Source organism: Nomascus leucogenys, chromosome 8 (genome assembly GCF_006542625.1).
Source record: "Nomascus leucogenys isolate Asia chromosome 8, Asia_NLE_v1, whole genome shotgun sequence".
Taxonomy (NCBI): Eukaryota; Metazoa; Chordata; class Mammalia; order Primates; family Hylobatidae; genus Nomascus; species Nomascus leucogenys.
In genome coordinates, this window is record NC_044388.1 from 42,560,210 (window position 1) to 42,579,953 (window position 19,744).

The 19,744-nt window shown below is 46.2% G+C and overlaps 1 long non-coding RNA gene across 1 annotated transcript; it reads left to right on the forward strand.

The window, feature by feature from the left end:
• Positions 1–3,145: 3,145 nt before the first annotated feature.
• LOC105740160 lies at positions 3,146–19,271 on the forward strand. The gene is made up of 3 exons (XR_001116193.2): positions 3,146–3,563; positions 12,659–12,789; positions 18,588–19,271. It is a non-coding gene; the product is annotated as an uncharacterized LOC105740160 (long non-coding RNA).
• Positions 19,272–19,744: the final 473 nt, after the last annotated feature.

A 19,744-nucleotide genomic window follows, 5' to 3' on the forward strand; every position in this document is an offset into this window, starting at 1 on the left:
AGCTCCTACAGCTGTGGCATGGACAGTTGCTCATGGAGACAAAAATTCAAATAATCATCACACAAATCAGTTTATGAGTACAACGTTCTTGCAGGGAGTGTGAAGCTGGAGAGCAAGTCAAGCCTTCTCTCTCCCAGAAAGATCAGTGTTTAATGAAATATACAAAAGCGTGTTTCTTACTTTTGGAGGTACATAGGCCTTCACTGGCTCTGCATTGTCTAATAGGGCCAAACTTTTCACCTAGCATTTGAGTCCTCCCCAGATGTCCCCGATGTATCTTTCCACTGCCCCTACCAGAACCAATGACAGGAGCCAAACGCAACCACTCACTGTTTCCTGGACGCTGAGCTCTAGCAGTGAGTTGCTCCTTCTTCCTCAGCATCTGCTCCCCTTCTCACACAGTCACGGCTCTCATTTTTACCCTGAGCAGTCGCGGTTTCCCCTTGCTTTGTATATCCTGAACTCTTTATCTCTCTGACAGTTCTTCTCTTTGGGAGTGCCTCTCCTCTCCCTCCACTGGACCACATGTTTCTTAAAGGCAAGAAAGGCATTTTATTCCTCTGTGTGTCCTCTGTGCCTGGGACAGTGCCAGTCATGCAATGGGGCATCAACAAATGCTTGCAGTGTTCCATTCATTGAAAACCACTAAAGGGCTAAAACATGTGTCAATGCCTTTGAACTGAAGTCATCAGGTGGGTGAGGGAAGAGACCTGGGGGTGAAACTCAAAGAAGAAACAATAGAAACCGTAATCAGAGCCTGGGCATGGTGGCTCACACCTGTAATCCCAGCACTTTGGGAGGCTGAGGCGGGCGGATCACCTGAGGGCAGGAGGTCAAGACCAACCTGACCAACATGGTGAAACCCCATCTCTACTAAAAATACAAAAATTAGCCGGGCCTGATGGTGGGCGCCTATAATCCCAGCTACTCCGGAGGCTGAGGCAGAATTGCTTGAGCCCAGGAGGCGGAGGTTGCAGTGAGCCAAGAATGCACCTCTGCACTCCTGCCTGGGCGACAACAGCGTCTTGCGGGAGTCTTCCCATCGAAAGAAAAGAAAGAAAAGAAGGAAGGGAGGAAGGGAAAGAAAGAAAGAAAGAAAGAGAAGGAAGGAAGGAAGAAAGAAAGAGACAGACAAGATGGAAGTAGCCGTGATCAGGAAGGAGAGGAAGAGGACACGCCATCTACCCAGGGCCCAGGGTCTGGCTGTTCAGAAGACTTTCTTCTCCAGTCAGCCTCCCCTGTCCAGAACAGGAAGGAAGGTCCTGGGGGAAGAGGACTCACACTAAGGACTCTGGGCATGGCTACAAACCCTAGAGGTAGGCAGAGAGGACCCCCTGGGGACAGGGTGGTCAGTGACCTCCATCTCTACCAACTCGCCATGGCAGCTGAAATGATGCCCTCAAGTCAATCCTTGGAGTTAAGGAATGAAATCCTGAAAAAACACCATAATCCATGCCCAGGAAAGGGATGGAGGGAGAAGACAGCCCTGTTAATACATCAGTGTCACCCCAACATGTTTGGGAATAGCCAGTATCTAGAAAAACAGAGGCAGCGTCTGAAGGGAATGAGACAGGAGACCATTGAAGGGGAGAAGGAGCCAGGTCAGGCAGGCTCTGAAATAAGAACATTTTCCCAGTAAGGGCAGCTTCAGGATTGGCACCCTGGAAAGGCCTGGCAGCCAGGCAATGCACAGTGAGAGTCCAGGGCTCGAGCGCTTTCCTGCCACAATATGGGTTTCTGTGGCAGATGCTTATCTCCCCCGCAAAGGCAACCACCATGGGGGCACAGGCTTTGCCTGTGCGTTTGCTGCTGTAGCCTCAATGCCCAGTCTGTGCCTGGCAGGTAACAGGCTCTCAATAGATATTTCTTGAATGCATGAATGAATGAATAAAGCAAGGTCCTGAGAATGGACCCCAAAGAGAAACTAGTCCTTCCTCTCGATTCTGCAGAGGGATCCAGAAGACCTGCCCGAAGTCAGGCCCGAGTTGCTGGTAGCAATACCTGAAATGAGTCAAGTGGCCCTTCTCGCAGAGAGAGGTCTACACCTGAGCAGCTGCGGAAGGACTGCACTTTACAAACTTACCCCAGCAGCTCTTGGAACAGGACCAAGCTCCCTGCTGTCTTTTAGGATTTCTTCAGGGAGAAAAAGAATTTTCCTGGCCATCGGGCCAGAATATAAAAACAAGGCTACATAAAACAGGCCTAAGAGGGAAAGAGCAGGCCAAAAACAATATGCTTCTCTCTCCCCTTGTTTTTTCAGGACCTCAACTTCTTTTCCCAGTGAGGAGGAGGAGGAGGAGAGGGGAGAAAGCCCAGTGACCCTGTGCCTCCTCGCCAGGACAGAGGCCTTTGCAGGCAGGGAGTCAAAGAAAACTTTTCCGAGACTGATTACCAAGAGGGTAACTAGGTACACAGAGCACATGTGAACAGGCTCCTCGTTTCCAATTCAGGACTGTCAGATGGTGATTAATGACTAACAGCCACAGAGCAGCCTTGATTGCCAACTGCTGTATTGTTAATCCTGACATTTAATGAGGCCGGACACAACTCCAGCACAATTCCACACCATCATCTGCAAATAGCACTCGACGGACTTAATTGGTTAAGTATTTGTGGGGGGGGGGGGGGGGGGTGGAGAAAGAGAGAGAGAATAGAGAGATATAAAGAGCAAAAGAAAGGGGCAAGGTCTCTGTAAGTAATTGTGCCCTTTGTGGGCATCTATATTTTAATGCATGTAACTGTGTTATCGCATGAGTCATCTGTGATATAACCTTGGTCCCCAACAGAAACGTCCCTAATAGGGTGAAACATCCCACCACCACCCTCCCCACCCCACTCCATCTGACCCCTACCGCGGTGTCCTTCCCACCACCGTCACCGCCGCTGTCTCTGAGGGGCAGCTGGAAACTGGCATGTTTGTGAAGTTAAAACACATGAAAGGAAGTTGAAAGAAGAAGTTGTCTCGAAGTGGGCCAGCATCCAGGGCTCCTGAGAAGCCACTTTTTCACTGGACTCTGATCAATGGGGCCTTGGCCCGCCTGACTGGGTGGTTCCTCCTCTGCCAAGAGAGAAGTATGTTTCCCCCATTCCGGAACTCAACGCTTTCTTAGGAGATGAACAGAATTCACCTTATTGTTCTAAAAACAGAGTCCCAGGAAATAGGGACAGAGAGACTGGCCCAGCAGGGGCTCTCTGGGCCAACTGAGCAAGGTTACAGGGCCCAGGAAAGGAGCTGTTGGCTGCACAAGGGCAGATGGAGTCAAGGAATCAGTGTACCTGGGATCCTGGCTGTCCCCACAGTGTCGTGGCTGAAACTTACAAGAACAGAAGCAAGTGAAGCACAGGTAGCCGACCGCCTCATGGGGGAAGTATTGATAACGAAGGGACTCAAAGCAGCATAGACATGGGATGCTGAGGGGCCAAATGAGGAGAGCAGACAGTGAGTGCTGCAAGTGCTCGGAGGGGTCAACAGGGACCCAAGTGTCCAGAAAAGGCAGGGACCACGCAAAGGGGTCCGAAAAATGGGACCCTCAGTGGAAAGCACTGAGAAGACCATGATTCAGGTGAGGTTTGGGATAAATTCATTCCCACGAACTCCCCTTTGAAAGGCTCATTCCTCTAAGCATGGCTTTCAAACCAGTAGTGTCACCATCACCTGGAAGCCCTTTATTTTATTTTATTCTATGTTTTGAGACAGAGTTTTGCTCTTGTCACCCAAGCTGGAGTGCAACGGCACAATGTCAGCTCACTGCAACCTCTGCCTGCCGGGTTCAAGTGATCACCCTGCCTAGCCTCTTGAGTAGCTGGGATTACAGACATGCACCACCACCCCCAGATAACTTTTTTTGTATTTTAGTAGAGACAGGGTATCACCGTGTTGCCCAGGCTAGTCTGGAACTCCTGACCTCAGGTGATCCGCCCGCCTTGGCCTTCCAAAGAGCTGGGATTACAGGCGTGAGCCACCGTGCCCAGCCTGGAAGCCCTTTAGAAATGCAGACTAGTGACTCAGTAGAACTGTGGTCACTAGAGGGGTGGGGAGGACAGGGGTTGGGGAGGGAGAGGTTGGCTAACAGATACAAAGTTACAGCTACATAGGAAATAGCAGGAATAAATCCTAGTGTTCTATAGCAGTGTAGGGTGATGACCATTAACAAGAATGTATTGTATATTTTCAAATAGCTACAAGAGAGGATTTGGAATGTTCCCAACACAAAGACATGATAAATGTTTGAGGTGATGGATATGCAGATTACCCTGATTTGATCATGACACATTGTATATAGGTATCAAAATATCACATGGGCCCCATAAATATGTACAATTATTAGGTGTCAATTAAAAAATAAAACTTTTTTTTTGAGAAAGAGTCTCGCTTTGTCACCCAGGCTAGAGTGCAGTGGCCCAGGCTCATTGCAGCCTCCACTTCCTGGGTTCAAGCTATTCTTGTGCTTCAGCCTCCCAAGTAGCTGGGACTACAGGCATGCACCACCGCACCCAGCTAATTTTTGTATTTCTCGTACAGACGGAGTTTCACCACATTGGCCAGGCTGGTCTCAAACTCCTGGCTTCAAGTATCTGCCCACCTCAGCCTCCCAAAGTTCTGGGATTACAGGCGTGAGCCACAGCACCCAGCCAAAAAATAAAACTTGTTAAAAGGGAATGTAGACTCACAGGCCCCATCCCGATCCATGACTCTAAATCTGCATTTTGACAAAATCCCCTGAGTAAAGTTCAAGTATGAGGAGTGCTGCTCTAAATGCCATGGTCAAGAAGCCGCACACAAAAGCCAGGCCTGACCCAATTACCTGGTGTCTGGTAGTCCCAACATGTGTCCACTTTGCTACTACAAGAAACACAGCCGGGTGTGATGGTTCACACCTGTAATCCCAGTGCTTTGGGAGGCCTGAGGCGGAAGGATTGCTTGAGGCCAGGAGATCAAGGCCAGTGTAGACAACATCCCAAGACCCGATCGCTATTAAAAAAAAAAAATTGCCAGGTGCAGTGACGCATGCCTGAAGTCCCAGCTACTCCGGAGCCTGAGGTGGGATGATCGCTTGAGCCCAGGAGGTTGAGGCTGCAGTGAGCTGTGATTGTACCACTGCACTCCAGCCTGGGAGACAGAGTGAGACCCTGTCTCAAAAAAAAAGAATAGAGTACGTTTTTTATGTGTATATATAAAAAACACTGTATATATAATATCCTGCTTTTTTTGCTAACCATTATGTTTTAAGCTTTTTTTTCCATACAGCCTCAGCATTTTGATGACTGCATGATATTCTTAGGCTATTTCTAATTTTTCTCTATTTTAAATATATATTATGATTTTTTAAAAAAAATCATTGTGGCCGGGTGCAGTGGCTCACACCTGTAATCCCCAACACTTTGGGAGGCTGAGGTGGAAGGATCACCTGAGGTCGGGAGTTCGAGACCAGTCTGACCAACATGGAGAAACCCCATCTCTACTAAAAATACAAAAAAATAGCCGGGTGTGGTGGCACATGCCTATAATCCCAGCTATTCAGGAGGCTGAGGCAAGAGAAATCCCTTGAACCCGGGAGGTGGAGTTTGCGGTGAACGGAGATCATGCCATTGCATTCCAGCCTGGGCAACAAGAGCAAAACTCCATTTAAAAAAAAAAAAAATAATATATATATATATATATATATTGTGTAGAGCCCAGGAGCAGTGGCTCACGCCTGTAATCCCAGCACTTTGGGAGGGCGAGGCGGGAGAATCGCTGAAGGTCAGGAGTTCAACACCAGCCTAGCCAACATGGTGAAACCTCGTCTCTACTAAAAGTACAAAAAGTTAGCCTGATGTGGTGGCAAGCACCTGTAATCCCAGCTACTCAGGAGGCTGAGGCAGGAGAATCGCTTAAACCCAGGAGGCAGAGGTTGCAGTGAGCCGAGACTGCACCACTGCACTCCAGCCTGGGTGATGGAGCAAGACTCCACCTCAAAAAAAAAAAAAAAAAAAAATATTGTGTATGAGTTTGCTAATTAGTTGGATCTAGAAGTCCTATCTCTAAAAAGCTAAAATAAAATAATAAATGCTCCTGGGTCTCCTTTCCTCCCAGGAGACCAGGGTTCCCCATGCCTTCCCTGCCTCAATTCCCTGCATGGCCCCGAACCAGGGCTGGGACGCCTTGGGGCATGGGGCATGGCAGGACAGCAGGACATTATTGGGCCTGAGCACTTGGGCATGGGCCTGGCCGCAGCTGAAAGGTCCTGGGTGGCTCTACAACGCTTCGCCGCCTGTGCGCTGGAGGGCTCGGGTCACAGGAAGGGGCAAACACCTTGCTCCTGGGGTGTCCCATGTGCAGGTCTTTGTTCCCAGCCAGTGGCTGGTGGCTGGAACGTCAGCGCCCCACGCTGAGGAATTCCGTTCGTGACTGAGGCCTCGTGTAATGACTGCTGGCCGCCTTCATTCCAGCAGGCATTCCTTGCCTGCCTGATTCCGCAGCTCCAGACACCCTAACTGTGGCAGGGGCAGCCTCAGAAAGTGATAATTAAAAGCTAATATTTCCCCTTGTGACTCTGGGCCTCGGGATGTCCTTACAGTGACCCCACCTCCCAAATCCTCATCCTGAACCATCACCTCGTCCCCACCTGGGCTCCCCTGGGCTTCATTAAATGCTCCTGTGGCCTCAATCCAACCGCCCTCCCCATTCTGAAAGTGTAGGAAAGAATGTGGAATAGAACCAAGGGCCCTGGGTTCCCATTCCAGCTCCTCTGCTTCTGTGTGACCATGACAAAGCACTTCCCATATCCATGCCTTGGTTTCCTCCGTATAGAATCAAGGGATTGGATAAAATGGATGATCTCTGAGGTCCTTTGCAGCCGTGACTCTCTGTGACTTTATTTCAGAGAATTATCATTGGGCCTAAATGAAATGAGATCATGGATGTTATAAAATATTGAAAACGTTTAAAACTACACACATGTATGACACACATAGGAATAAGGAGTCTCCTTTTCTTTTTCAGTTTTATTTATTTTTTTGAGACAAAGTCGTGCTCTGTCACCCAGGCTGGAGTGCAGTGGTGCAATCACCGCTCACTGCAGCCTCGACCTCCTGGGCTCAAGAGATCCTCCCACTTCAGCCTCCCAAGTAGCTGAGACTACAGGCATGTGCTACCACACCTGGCTAACTTTTCGGATTTTTTTGTAGAAACTGGGTTTTCCCATGTTGCCCAGGCTGGTCTCAAACTCCTGGCCTCAAACAGTCCTCCTGCCTTGGCCTCCCAAAGTGCTCGGATGACAGGCATGAGCCACCGCACCTGGCCAAGAATCTTCTTTTCTCTAATCCCCCAACAGTCCCCTTCTAGTGTTGTTTTATGGTCTATTTTCCCTGCCAGATTGGGAGCAACATGAGGGCAAAATGGAGGTTTTTTGTTTTTGTTTTTTTTTTTTGAGACGGCATCTCGCTGTCACCCAGGCTGAAGATCTTGGCTCTCTGCAACCTCCGCCTCCAGGGTTCAAGTGATTCTCCTGCCTCAGCCTCTTGAGTAGCTGGGATTACAGGTGTGCACCACCATGCCCAGCTAATTTTTGTATTTTTAGTAGAGACAGGGTTTCAATATGTTGGCCAGGCTGGTCTCAAACTCCTGACCTCAGGTGATCTGCCTGCCTTGGCCTCCCAAAGTGCTGGGATTATAGGCATGAGCCACTGCGCCCAGCCTCTATTTTTTAAATCCCCTCTCAATAACTAACACCCACGAAGCTGCTCAGTAATGTTGACTTGGGGACAGACTGATAACCCCCCTGGCTGCTCATTCATTTAAATGGACTTGTAAGAAGCTTAACAGAAAAGTAGTTACCTTTGCTTCTTAGGAGGGGAAGGGAAAGAACCTCTTTTAAATATATCTTACTTTTTTCAAGGAAAAAAAGTAGTTTGGCCCCTCAAAATTAGTTGGATTTGGAAATTCAAATGAAATTTTTAATACTGCCTTGCAAATAAACACATATCAACATGCCCAAGGCTTAATTCCATTTCCCAGGCTCTTCTTAAGTATACTGTGTGCTGAATGCCAAGCCTCCACTCAATAGTAAGAGAACACAGAAGAGATACTATAAAGTACTAAAATTTTTAAAGCAAACATAGCAGGACTTAGATATCAAAATAAATATCATCCCATTCAAAATGCCCCTTTGGAAGAATATACACTCATTCTAATATGTTGTCTTGCTCAAAACTCTTTGGAATGTTTTGAAAGCTATCTTTAAACCATCAGATTTTTAACTGACAATTACAAATCTTTATGTGATGATTAGCAGGGGAAATGTCTCTCCTGAAGCCAGCCCTGGTGAATAAACTGGATGATCAGGCTTATTCAGTCAGGTCAAAAATCTAAATAATGTGTGTCTTATAATGAAGTTCTTAACGAGCACATGAGAATCGTGTGTAGCCTTCCAACATGAATATGCTGAAGGTCTTCTTTCTCTGAGTTGCATAGGTTCAGCTGTGTCTGTAAAAATCAGTCTCTTGACAGATCTTCTTCTACCCTGGTCCCACTCTCCACCTCCCAACCCCTATCATCTATTCTCAACACTATAGCCAAAAGATCTTTTAGAAACAGAAGTTGCTCATTGGTTTGAAAGCCCATGAGAGTTCCCATCTCATTTGGAGGAGTGGCTGAAGTCCACGGGGTGGCTTCTAAGACCTAGCTCCCTGCGCCCTTTCCAATCTCCTCCCGCCACACCGTCTCCTTCAGCAGCTTTGGCTTCAGCCGCATGGCCTCCCTGCCATTCCTCAAACACACTAGGATGCTCCTGTTTAGGGCCATTCTCTAGCTGTGCTCCGTTTGGAAACTTCTCTTCCAGAAATCTTCTTGGCCAGCCCCATCATTTCCTTTATGTTTTTGGTAAATTATCACCTTCTCAATGAGACATACTCTGACTTTCTATTTAATACCTCTATTAATAGTGCCTTCTTTTTCATAATGTCTTCTGCTTGATACTTTCCATTTAATAACTTCCATTTAATAACACACAGACACGCATGGACACACTCACTCCTTAGCCCCAGGACCCTGGCCTTCTTTTCATTTCCTCCCTGGTGCTTATCACCTTCTACCATAATATCTAATTTATCTAATATTATGTATAGTATATCTTTTTGTCTGTATGCTCCTGTGAGAACTAAGCTCAGGAAGGCCAGTATCTTTGTCTGTTTAATCGAATCTCAAAAGCCTAGAACAGGCGCATAGCTGGTACTCAATAAAAACATGTTGAATTGAATTGGATTGGATTGCGTTGAATCGAATTGGCTTGAATTGCACTGCATTGTGTTGAATAAGTCCCAACTTATATAAAGTATACTCCCTGCCTTCCAGTTGCTTGTATATCTGATTGAGAGAACTAGTGACATACACATGAAAGTGACTGAGCAGTACACAGCAGTCCAGGACTAAGTGGAACTTGCAGTGATGCTGTAGGAATCCTGGACGGATGAGTGCCGGCTGAAGGAGGAGAAAGAACCTGAGCTGAGCCTCCCATCTAGTCAAGCAAACCCTCTCCTTGTCCCCAGCATAGGCCCTGTTGTTTCAGCCTCTACTCATCTGCTCATGCTGGCCCTCTGCCTGAAGTCCCCCACCTTTCCTGCCCACTTACCTAAATGCTATCCACCCAAGTCTCTTTCCTCCTCACCACTTTCTCTGATTACTCCAGTCCTCCTCTGAGCCCCTGTAGCGCCTATATTTTGTTTCAGATCATTTAGCCTTTACATAGAACTGTTCTGTGTGTGCACATGTCATTTCCTCAGCTAAGAACTATATCTTTTACTTCTCTCTTCTAAACAGGGCCAAGGGCTGGGCACAGTGGCTCATGCCTATAATCCCTGCACTTTGGGAGGCCAAGGCAGGTGGATCACCTGAGGTCAGGAGTTCGAGACCAGTCTGGCCAACATGGTGAAACCCCGTCTCTACTAATAATACAAAAAAATTAACCAGGTGTAGTGGTGTATGCCTGTAGTCCCAGCTACTGAGGAGGCAGAGGCAGGAGAATCACTTGAACCTGGGAGACAGAGGTTGCAGTAAGCCGAGATTACACCACTGCAATCCAGCCTGGGTGACAGAACGAGACTCCATCTCAAAAAATAAATAAATAAATAAACAGTGCAGAGAAAAGAGGAAGGTGGCTTTCCAGGAGGTAAATCTCAAAAACAAAGATACCATGGTGTGAACTGCCATGATGAGTTTACAAATATGACACCACTACTTCTCAGCCCAAGCTGAGGCTTGTGTCACCTAAAGAGCTTTTCCCAAATATCTCTGACTGGGCACAGTGGCTTAACCCTGTAATCCCAGTACTTTGAGAGGCCGAGGCGGTAGATCGCTTGAGCCCAGGAATTCAAGACCAGCCTGGGCAACATGGCGAAATCCTACCTCTACTAAAAATACAAAAATTAGCCGGGCATGGTGGCACATGCCTGTAGTCCCAGCTACTCAGGAGGTTAAGGTGCGGGGATCAATTGAGCCTGGGAGGTAGAGGCTGTAGTGAGCTGTGATTGCCCCACTGCACTCCAGCCTGGGTAACAAAGCAAGGCCCTGTCTCAAAAAAAAAAATCCCTGGCAGGGCACAATGGCTCATGATTGCAATCCCAGCACTTGGGAGGCAGAGGGAGGATCACTTGAGACCAGGAGTTCAAGACCAGCCTGGGCAACAAAGCAAGACCCTATCTCTACAAAAAAAATTACAAATTAGCCAAGTGTGGTGGTGCATGTCTGTAGTCCCGGCTACTCAAGAGGCTGAGGTGGGAGGACTGTTTGAGCCCAAGAATTCAAGGCTGCAGTGAGCTATAATGAGACCACTGCACCATAGCCTCAGCAACAGAATGAGACCCTGACTCAAAAAAAAAAAAAAAATCTCCTTGTGGGGGCCTTACCCCAGACCAATGTTATCAGAATATCTGGGAATGTGGCCCAGGCATCACCAAGTGATTCTAATGTGTAGCTGGAATTAAGAACAACCATTATATTAGAGAAAACATAAGGAGGCCAGGCGTGGTGGCTCATGCCTGTAATCCCAGCACTTTGGGAGGCCCAGGCGGGTGGATCACTTGAGGCCAGAAGTTCGAGACCAACATGGGTAACATACCAAAACCCCATCTCTACTAAAAAATACAAAAATTAGCCAGGCATGGTGGCCCACAGCTGTAGTCCCAGCTACACGGGAGGCTGAGGGACAAGAATCACTTGAACCTGGGAGGCAAGGGTTGCAGTGAGCTGAGATTGTGCCAATGCACTCCAGCATGGGTGGCAGAGCAAGACCCCCAGACTGGGTGACAGAGCAAGACTCCGTCTCAAAAAAAACAAAAGAATAAAGGGGTATATGAGAAATTGGGAAGCCAGCCTAAAATGCTGTATTTGTGACCATCCCTCCTTTCCATTTTGTTCCTATGAGTTTGTCATGGGAATTTGTCTTTGTCAGGGTAGCCTGGACAGATCAACTGTGGACAGATGTGACCATCCTCTGCCTAATGCTATAATGAGTAGCAAGAGGTCAGAGAAGCTATGGAGAGAGCAGACGGCACCAACAAACGTGGCCAAGACCAGGGGTCATCTGCACCCACGGAATGCAGAAATGTTTGGGAAAACTAGAGGACTAGTTTAGACCCCTTGACAATTTTTGTTGCAATTTCTCCCCTTCCTTGGTTGTTAGCACTCAGGTTACTCTCTCAGGCCTGCCCAGCAGAAGAGCTAAGAAGTGTGTAAATTATCTTGACGTTACTCTTTCAGGAATTCCTGGCTAATTCCTTACACTCCTCCTCCCTCTACATCCTGGGAAACTGAGCAGAAGTTGAATCTTCTCTCTTAAATGTAACCTGGCTCACGTTCACTGAAGAGCATGCAAGAAACTTGAGTGACAGAATTAGCTGGGCATGGTGGTGGGTGCCTGTAGTCCCAGCTACTCGGGAGGCTGAGGCAGGAGAATCACTGGAACCAGGGAGGCAGTGAGCCGAGATCGCGCTGCTGCACTCCAGCCTGGGCGACAGAGCGAGACTCCATCTCAAAAAAAAAGAAACTTGAGTGACAGAAGTCCTCATCCTAGTCTGGTCTGTAGATGTCCTCTGCTCCATCTCTCTTCTCCTCCCTCCTTTATGAAGAAAACTTACAGAGATAGACCAAGAAACTAAGCAGCACTTCCCATTGGTTGATTTCAGAGGCACCTGTGCAGACCAGGCCTCTCCTCCCACCGCCCTGACTGCACTCTCACACATGAAATATCAATATCACTATTAAAATACAAACATCACTCTTCCCCCACTGCCACAGCTAGAGATGGGGCTGAAAAGCCAAGCCCCTCTGAGAAACGAAATGGGGCTTAAATTCAGAGTGAGATGGAAAAAATTGAGATGAAAACTTTTCCTGCCAGCAGGATCTGCTTATTTGGGAATGGTGGGAAGGGAAGGGAAGGGAGGGTGGGAAGGGCAGGGAAAAGGAACATAAAGGAAAATATGTTGGCACCTAGTGGCTGAAGGAGGGAGAGAAGGGTGTGCCAGGGAACAAGAGGGCGGGTGTGGAAAGACGAGGCCTGGGTGCTGATGACAGCCTTCCCTGACTCCACCAGCTTGCCAAGACCCAGCCCTAGATCCCAGAGGGGTCACAGCTGAGGTCCCCCCTCCGGAGGCCACTACCTTTCATTTTCTTGCTCCCCAGTCTCTGTGCCCGGAATCACTGTCTGCCAGGCTCTGGCCAACCTGTAGCCTCTCCGTGCTGAAAACGACCCGCTAAAAAAGCCAAGTGGGAAGGACCCAGCACACAGCCGTGAACCACATATACACCAAGAGGTAACTCTAAACTCCAGAGCTGGGCCCAGGAGGAGGGGAAGGGTGGAGGGGGGATGAGGTTTTTCCACTTCCATTCGCAACTGTCAGGCGGGTGATTAATGACCAACAGGTTTGGAATCGCCTCTATTGCCAGATCAGTATTGTTGCCCGTGACAGCTAATGAGGTTGGACAGGCTTCTCCACACTGAGCTTTACGGGCCCGCTCCCTCCCCTGCAGAGCTCACAAGCCCTGCCAGCTTTTGTGCACTGGAATGTTCAAGCCCCACCCCCCTTCATTCCTTCAACACCACCTCCCCCCAACTCCCTGAACCACCATCTCACCCCAGAATCTTGCCCATCCACCAAGGAAGCTGGGTAGTGAGGCTTCAAGCTCCAGCCTGCTCAGAGATACCCATCTGTTACACCCACACCCCCAAAAGCCCCTTTCCCATTCCCAGGGGAGCTTGAGCAATGGGGCTGGAAGGAAGGAAAAAGAACCAAAGCGAACACTTCGGCCCTTGGGTTTAAGATGACAGAAGGATCTCTGAACACTTGCTTTGGACAGTCTGGCCAGCAAGTTTAACAAGGCCATTCCACAGCCAGCTGTAAGATTCAAGAAGTATTTTATACACTCACGGCTTCAATCTGGCAGATGTGCTAAGGGGGTGAGGATGGAGGAGCGAGAGAACTTGGGAAAGGTGATTTAATAACAGTTAATAATGATTTTTAACCAACCACCTTACGCCTACATACACAAAGCCAGGTGTCAGTGCAGAAATCAACCTGGTCCTAGGTCTAAGGGTAAGGAAATACTGGCTTTGTTTTCTGCTCTCTTCCAAATAATATTTACCTTTGTGCTAGTTCACATCTTGATACGGTTAAGCACATGTTTGCCTGTGGTTTAATCTTTGAAGGAGTTGAAGCAACATAATAAGCAAACAGCATAAAAAGCCCAGAAAGACCCCCTCAGCTTAAAAATCTATTACTTTTCAGTGTGATATAAATGTATTTTGCTTCTGCTCAGAGCAATTTCCTAGTTTACTCTTATTAAACCAGAAGATGGCTTAGCAGAGTTCTTGATTTATGAAACACATACTAGATTCATTAAAACCTTAAAAGATTTAATACATTTTATCAGGACATTAAATCTGTGCAGGCTTTTTAAATCAAATACCTGCCATATTTCATCCCCCACACCCTGCACACTTACTTAAGAACACTAAAATGTGGACTGACAAATATTATGGGTGTTTCAGGCCTGATTTCTAAGTGGCAGTAAAGTCCTCCCCTCCAGGATTTATAGCCTGGCTTCTCCCCAAGTCTGATCTTCCAAAGAACAACTGACTCTCCTCTTTAGAATTTGGTTCGGTAGGATGAGCTGAGATCTACATTTCACACACATACGCACACACATTTCTTCCTCTCCCATTGCATAGCCAACGTTCCTATTCTCATGGGTTCTCTAGGACCCCACCCTTCAACACCACTCCCCCGTCTTCTATCTTCTTCCAGAACTCCTACTGGCCTCTGCTTCCAGGCAGACACACTCCTAACATCTCCTTCTCTCCCTCCCTACTCCCCTGACTCTTAGCCCATACAGAACTTCACCCATGGAACACCTGCCATGCTTTGGGAAGCAAAGCAAAGCAAAGCCCTCTTATTCTTAATCCCCTCCTTTTTAAGTCTATCCACACCACAGCGGTTCCCAGCTGGGGGCAAATTTGTCTCATGCACACACAACTGGGGACATTTGGCAATGCCTGAAGACATATTTGGTTGTCACAACGAGGTGGGGGTGTTGCTACCAGCATCTAGGGATAGAGGCCAGAGAATCTGCTAAACATCCTACAATGCACAAGCCAGCCCCTCTACCCCACATCGTGGAAAAAAGAAAGAAAAAGAAAGAATGAAGGAAACGAAGGAAGGGCCAGGCACGGTGGCTCACACTTGTGATCCCAGCACTTCAGAAGGCCAAGGCAGGAGGATTGCTCGAGGCCAGGAGTTTGAGACCTGCCCTGGATAACACAGTGAGACCTCATCTCTACAGAAATAAAGCCGGGCATGGTGGCGTGCACCTGTAATCCTAGCTACTCAGGAGGCCGAGACAGGATGATCACTTGAGCCCAGGAGTTCAAGGCTGCAGTGAGCTATGATTGTGCCACTGCACTCCAGCCTGAGTGAGAGAGTGAGACCCTGGATCTCAACTAAGTAAATAAAATAAAAGAGAGAGGGGGAAGGAAGAAAGCGAGGGAGGGAGGGAGCGAGAGAGAGGGAGCGAGGAAGGAAGGGAGGGAGGGAGGGAGGGAGTGAGGGAGGGAGGGAGGGAGGGAGGGAGACTGTGAGTGTCTAGAACCTTACCAGGAATAAGTGGTCTCCTCCACTCTCCTTCATTGCTTTCACACTTAGGATTGTGGCTCATAGATAATAGTTGTTTCAATAAATGTTTAAAGAGTCAAACTAAATCTCTGTCCTAACACACTGACATTTTCCAAAATCACAAATGTAAGGAAAAAAAATATTGGATTTACAATCAGTTGATCTGCCTGTGACCTTGAGGAATAGCTGAAGCCCTCTCTCCTGTGTGTCCTTATCTGTGAAGTGGAGTTGTGGTGCTATTACCCTCATGGACTATTATGAGCATTCAGTGAGCTGGAGTAACTGACAGCGCTTTTACGTTCTAAAAGGTCATGGGATGTTTATTACTTTTGTTGACAAACACTTATTGAGTGTTTATTGTATGCCAGGAATTATGTTAGACCCTCGGGGGGTGGGATGGGTGATGAACAGACCAACCTCCTGCCCTCGCAGATCTTAGTCTTGCAAGAAGCACAGACAAAAACTAGAATGTTTCAGTGTATTATAATGAGTGTCGTATGACAAGAATGCACAGGATATTGTGGACACAGAAAAGAAACACCTAGAAGGGTCTTGAAAGATGAATAAGGCCGGGCACGGTGGCTCACGTCTGTAATCCCAGCACTTTGGGAGGCCTAGGTGGCTGGATCACTTGAGGTCAGGAGTTTGAGACCAGCCTGGCCAATATGGTGTAAACCCCGTCTCTACTAAAAATACAAAATTTAGGCAGGCATGGTGGCACATGCCTGTAATCCCAGCCACTCAGGGTGCTGAGGCAGGAAAATCACTTGAACCCAGGAGGCGGAGGTTGCAGTGAGCCAAGATCACGTCACTACACTCCAGCCTGGCCTGGGCGACAGAGAAAAAAAAAAAAGAAAAAGAAAAAAGAAAGACAGATGAATAAGAGCTGGTATAGCAAAATAAAAAAAAACTGCAGAATAAGATCATAAAAGCTGCAGGCATAGGTAGGGGATCACATTATTAAAAATCTTATATGAAAAGTTAAGAGGATTTGAACTCTTTTCAGTAGGAAATCTATTATGGTGTTTTTAAGCAGAAAAGGTATCCATCAAAGAACACATGGGGGGTACACTGTGGACAACACACTGATTTAAGGGTAAATGGAAGGTGGGGGTGAGGAGATGGCTAACATTAGATTATTACAATAATCCAGGTGATAAAGCCCTGAACTGTCCGGAGAGGAAAGCACAGGGTCAAGGAATAACTACAATGGATGGGGAAGATTAAAGACAGTGGCTGAGTGTCTAGCCTGGATGGTTGAATGAATGGTGGTGTCTTTAGTGGGACGAGGATGTTTGAAGGGAACTATGAGTTCCGTTTTAGAGATGATCTGTTTCTCCCTGTCCAAAATCCAAAGAAATGGTCTTCTAGTGTGTAGCTTGTGGTTATCAATATGCATTTAGGTGCATCACCAGCGACCACGTAATTAGAATATGCAAAACACAAGAGGCCTTCCAGAAAGACACGACAGAGAAAAGAAGAGCAGTAGGGGCTGGGCGTGGTGGCTCACCCCTGTAATCCCAGCACTTTGGGAGGTCGAGGCAGGTGGATCACTTGAGGTCAGGCATTCAAGACCAGCCTGGCCAACATGGCAAAATCTCGTCTCTACTAAAAATATAAAAATTAGCCAGTCATGGTGGCGGGCACCCTGTAATCCCAGCTACTCGGGAGACCGAGACAGGAGAATCACTTGAACCCAGGAGGCAGAGGTTGCAGTGAGCCAAGATTGTACCACTGCACACCAGCCTGGGCGACAAGAGCGAAACTCTGTCACAAAAAAAAAAAAAAGAAAAGAAAAGAAAGAAGAGCAGTAGGTCAAGGACACAAGGACAGAGTTCTGAGGAATAGTTGGGGATGAGCTCAACTAGAGATTAAAAATAGGAACATTCAGACAAGTAGACGGAAACCCAAGAGGGAGTGAGTCATTCACAGAGGCCAAGGGAGGAAGAGTCTAAGAATTCAGGGGACAAATCAATAGCACCACGTGCATCAGAGAAAGCAACTGAAGGGTTAAGAACAAGGGAATGGAAAGTGAGGAAGTAACGACATCAAGTGTAGGCTACTTTTTCCAGAAACTTTGCTCAAAGGGAAGGAGACAAATCAGGTAAGAACTAGAGGCTTACATAGGATCAACGGAGAGGCTTAGAGGGAAGGGTGTGGAGAAATTGCACAAGATTATAGGCTGTGGCTAAAGAACTGGTAGAAAGAAGAGATAATTAAAGGCTCTCGGTCCCTGAGGAAAGAGGAGGGATGCGATTAAGAAACCAGGTGAAAAAAGACTGGCCTAGAATAAACATGGGTTACCTTATCCTCTGAGACTCACATCGCCGTATACAAGGTATCTCCTATGTACAGCAAAAAAGAAGTCTATCAATGACATAGAGAGATGTGTAGATAAATATATGCAGATAAAATTTCATACAGTCTTTTAAAAAAAATGCCTGTTACTATAAGTTCAGAGTTGGAGGGTTAGAGATGTCAAAGGAAAGGTCATCCCAAGCAAATCAGGCCAAGCCAAAATGCAACTGCCAGGCTTGTTGGAACACAATCTCAGGGTCACAGGCTACTCTTCTCATCACCCCTCAAATGCAGTAGACACCTTAGCCAAGCCCCCTTTCTGAAGACTTCTTCTCCTTGGACTTCTCTACAAGTAAAATAAATGGGTTGGATTAAAATCGTAGGCAATAACCTATCTGTCCATCAACAGGTGAGTGGATAAACAAATTGTTGTATAGCTACCCGATGAAACACTACACAGCAATAAAAAGGAATGAACTCTTGATAGACTCAACAGCATGGATGAATCTCAAAATAATTATTCTGGGTTTTCAAAAAAGCCAGACCCTCCCCCACAAAAAAGGGTACATACTATACAATTCCATGCATATAAAATTCTACAAAATACACACTAGAGTGGCAAAGGCAGATCAGTGGTCTTTTGAGAATCAAAAAGGGGTGTCCCAAAGAGGGGTAACAGGGAGAGATTACAAAGAGGCATGGGGAAATTTGGGGCCATGATGCATGTGTTCATTATACTGATTGTGGTAATGGCTTCACAGGTATTTGCAAGTCAAAATGTAAATTGTAGACTTTATGAACAGTTTATTACATGTCAATTACATCTCAATAAAGCTGTAAAAATATGTAATCACAAAAGGACTTTTAGGTGCCTTCTAGCTGACTTTCAACTCAATTTTTTTCCTGATGGCTCTTTGATCCCTTTACCCAATTGCCTTGAAGAAACATCATTAGCCCCAAGCAAATATGCTTTTGTTCTTGGAAGGCACCAATCCTGGTTTTTGCAATTGAAAAAAAAAGAAAAGAGGAAAAATTTCTGAGCCCCCTTAATAACTAAGGATACACTTCACTCCTCTTCCCATAAGCTCACCAAAATCTTACTGGAATCAAATGTTCTAAAAGATTATTTCTATTCCCTGTTTTAGGGCCTAAAGTAAAAAAGATAAACTTTAAATCAAACAGAAACTTTTTCCAGCAACTTCCACTCTTGTGATACTGAACTGAACTGAAGCAGAAGATTTTGAGTTGCCTGAATCCTTTGGAGTTAACCTGGTTATTGACTTAAAAAGTCTAACTGTGAAATTGACTTAAAAATCCCTAATTGTGAAAGAAGGGGTCTCTTCTCTCTTTGGAATGGCACTCTCACTAACAATTTTCTTGATAAGAGGACCCAACAAACAGCAATAGAAATAGAAAACTATGGATTGCTAGGTGAGAGTATTTTTTAACCTGCTTCAACCTACAACTGCAAAATGAACTGGTCCGATTTAATCAGAAAAATTTCACAATTTCTGACCACTGATCTACATTACTGAAAGGTTACATGTGAAATAAATGTGGGGGGTGTGTGTGTGTTTATGTGTGAAATTGAATCATTTTCTAACTCATTCACTATAAAAAAGAAATAGACTTGGGATCATTTGAACTCTACCTTTGCAATTTATCATCTCTGTGATCTTAGACAATCTCTTAATTTCTCTAAGCTTCAACTTTCTCCTCTAAAATGGAGTTGAACTCAAAGGGCTGACCTAAAGATTACATAAACTGAGAAAAGGTAAGGTACTGGGGCTGATTACATGGACAGTATTCAATAAAGCTTTTGAAATCTGTATTGTAAATATCCATTGAGGTATAATTTCAGAAGCCTTTATCTCTTCTTCTGATAAGCCTTCATTTGGTTATTATTTAATACCATACAACTTAAAGTTTATCATTCTCTCACCCTGTGTCACATTAATAATCTGCAATGATAACCTACAAACATGCAAGAATACATTAAGAGAATTTGCTACTTAAAACAGCAACAGCTAACACTTGGTGAACACTTAAAATGTTCCAAATGTTGTATATGCTTTTCACAACAGTCCTATAAGTTTCATACCATTATTACTTTAATTTTATAGATGAAGAAACTGAGGCAGAGATAGATTATTTTTCCAATGTTACAGAACTAATAAGAGGCAGGCTCCAGGATTTAAACAAGGCAGCCTGACTGTGAAGTATCTGAGCTAAATCACTACTCTATACAGCAAGGTTTTTTTAAAAATAAAATTTTAGCCGGGCGCAGTGGCTCACGCCTGTA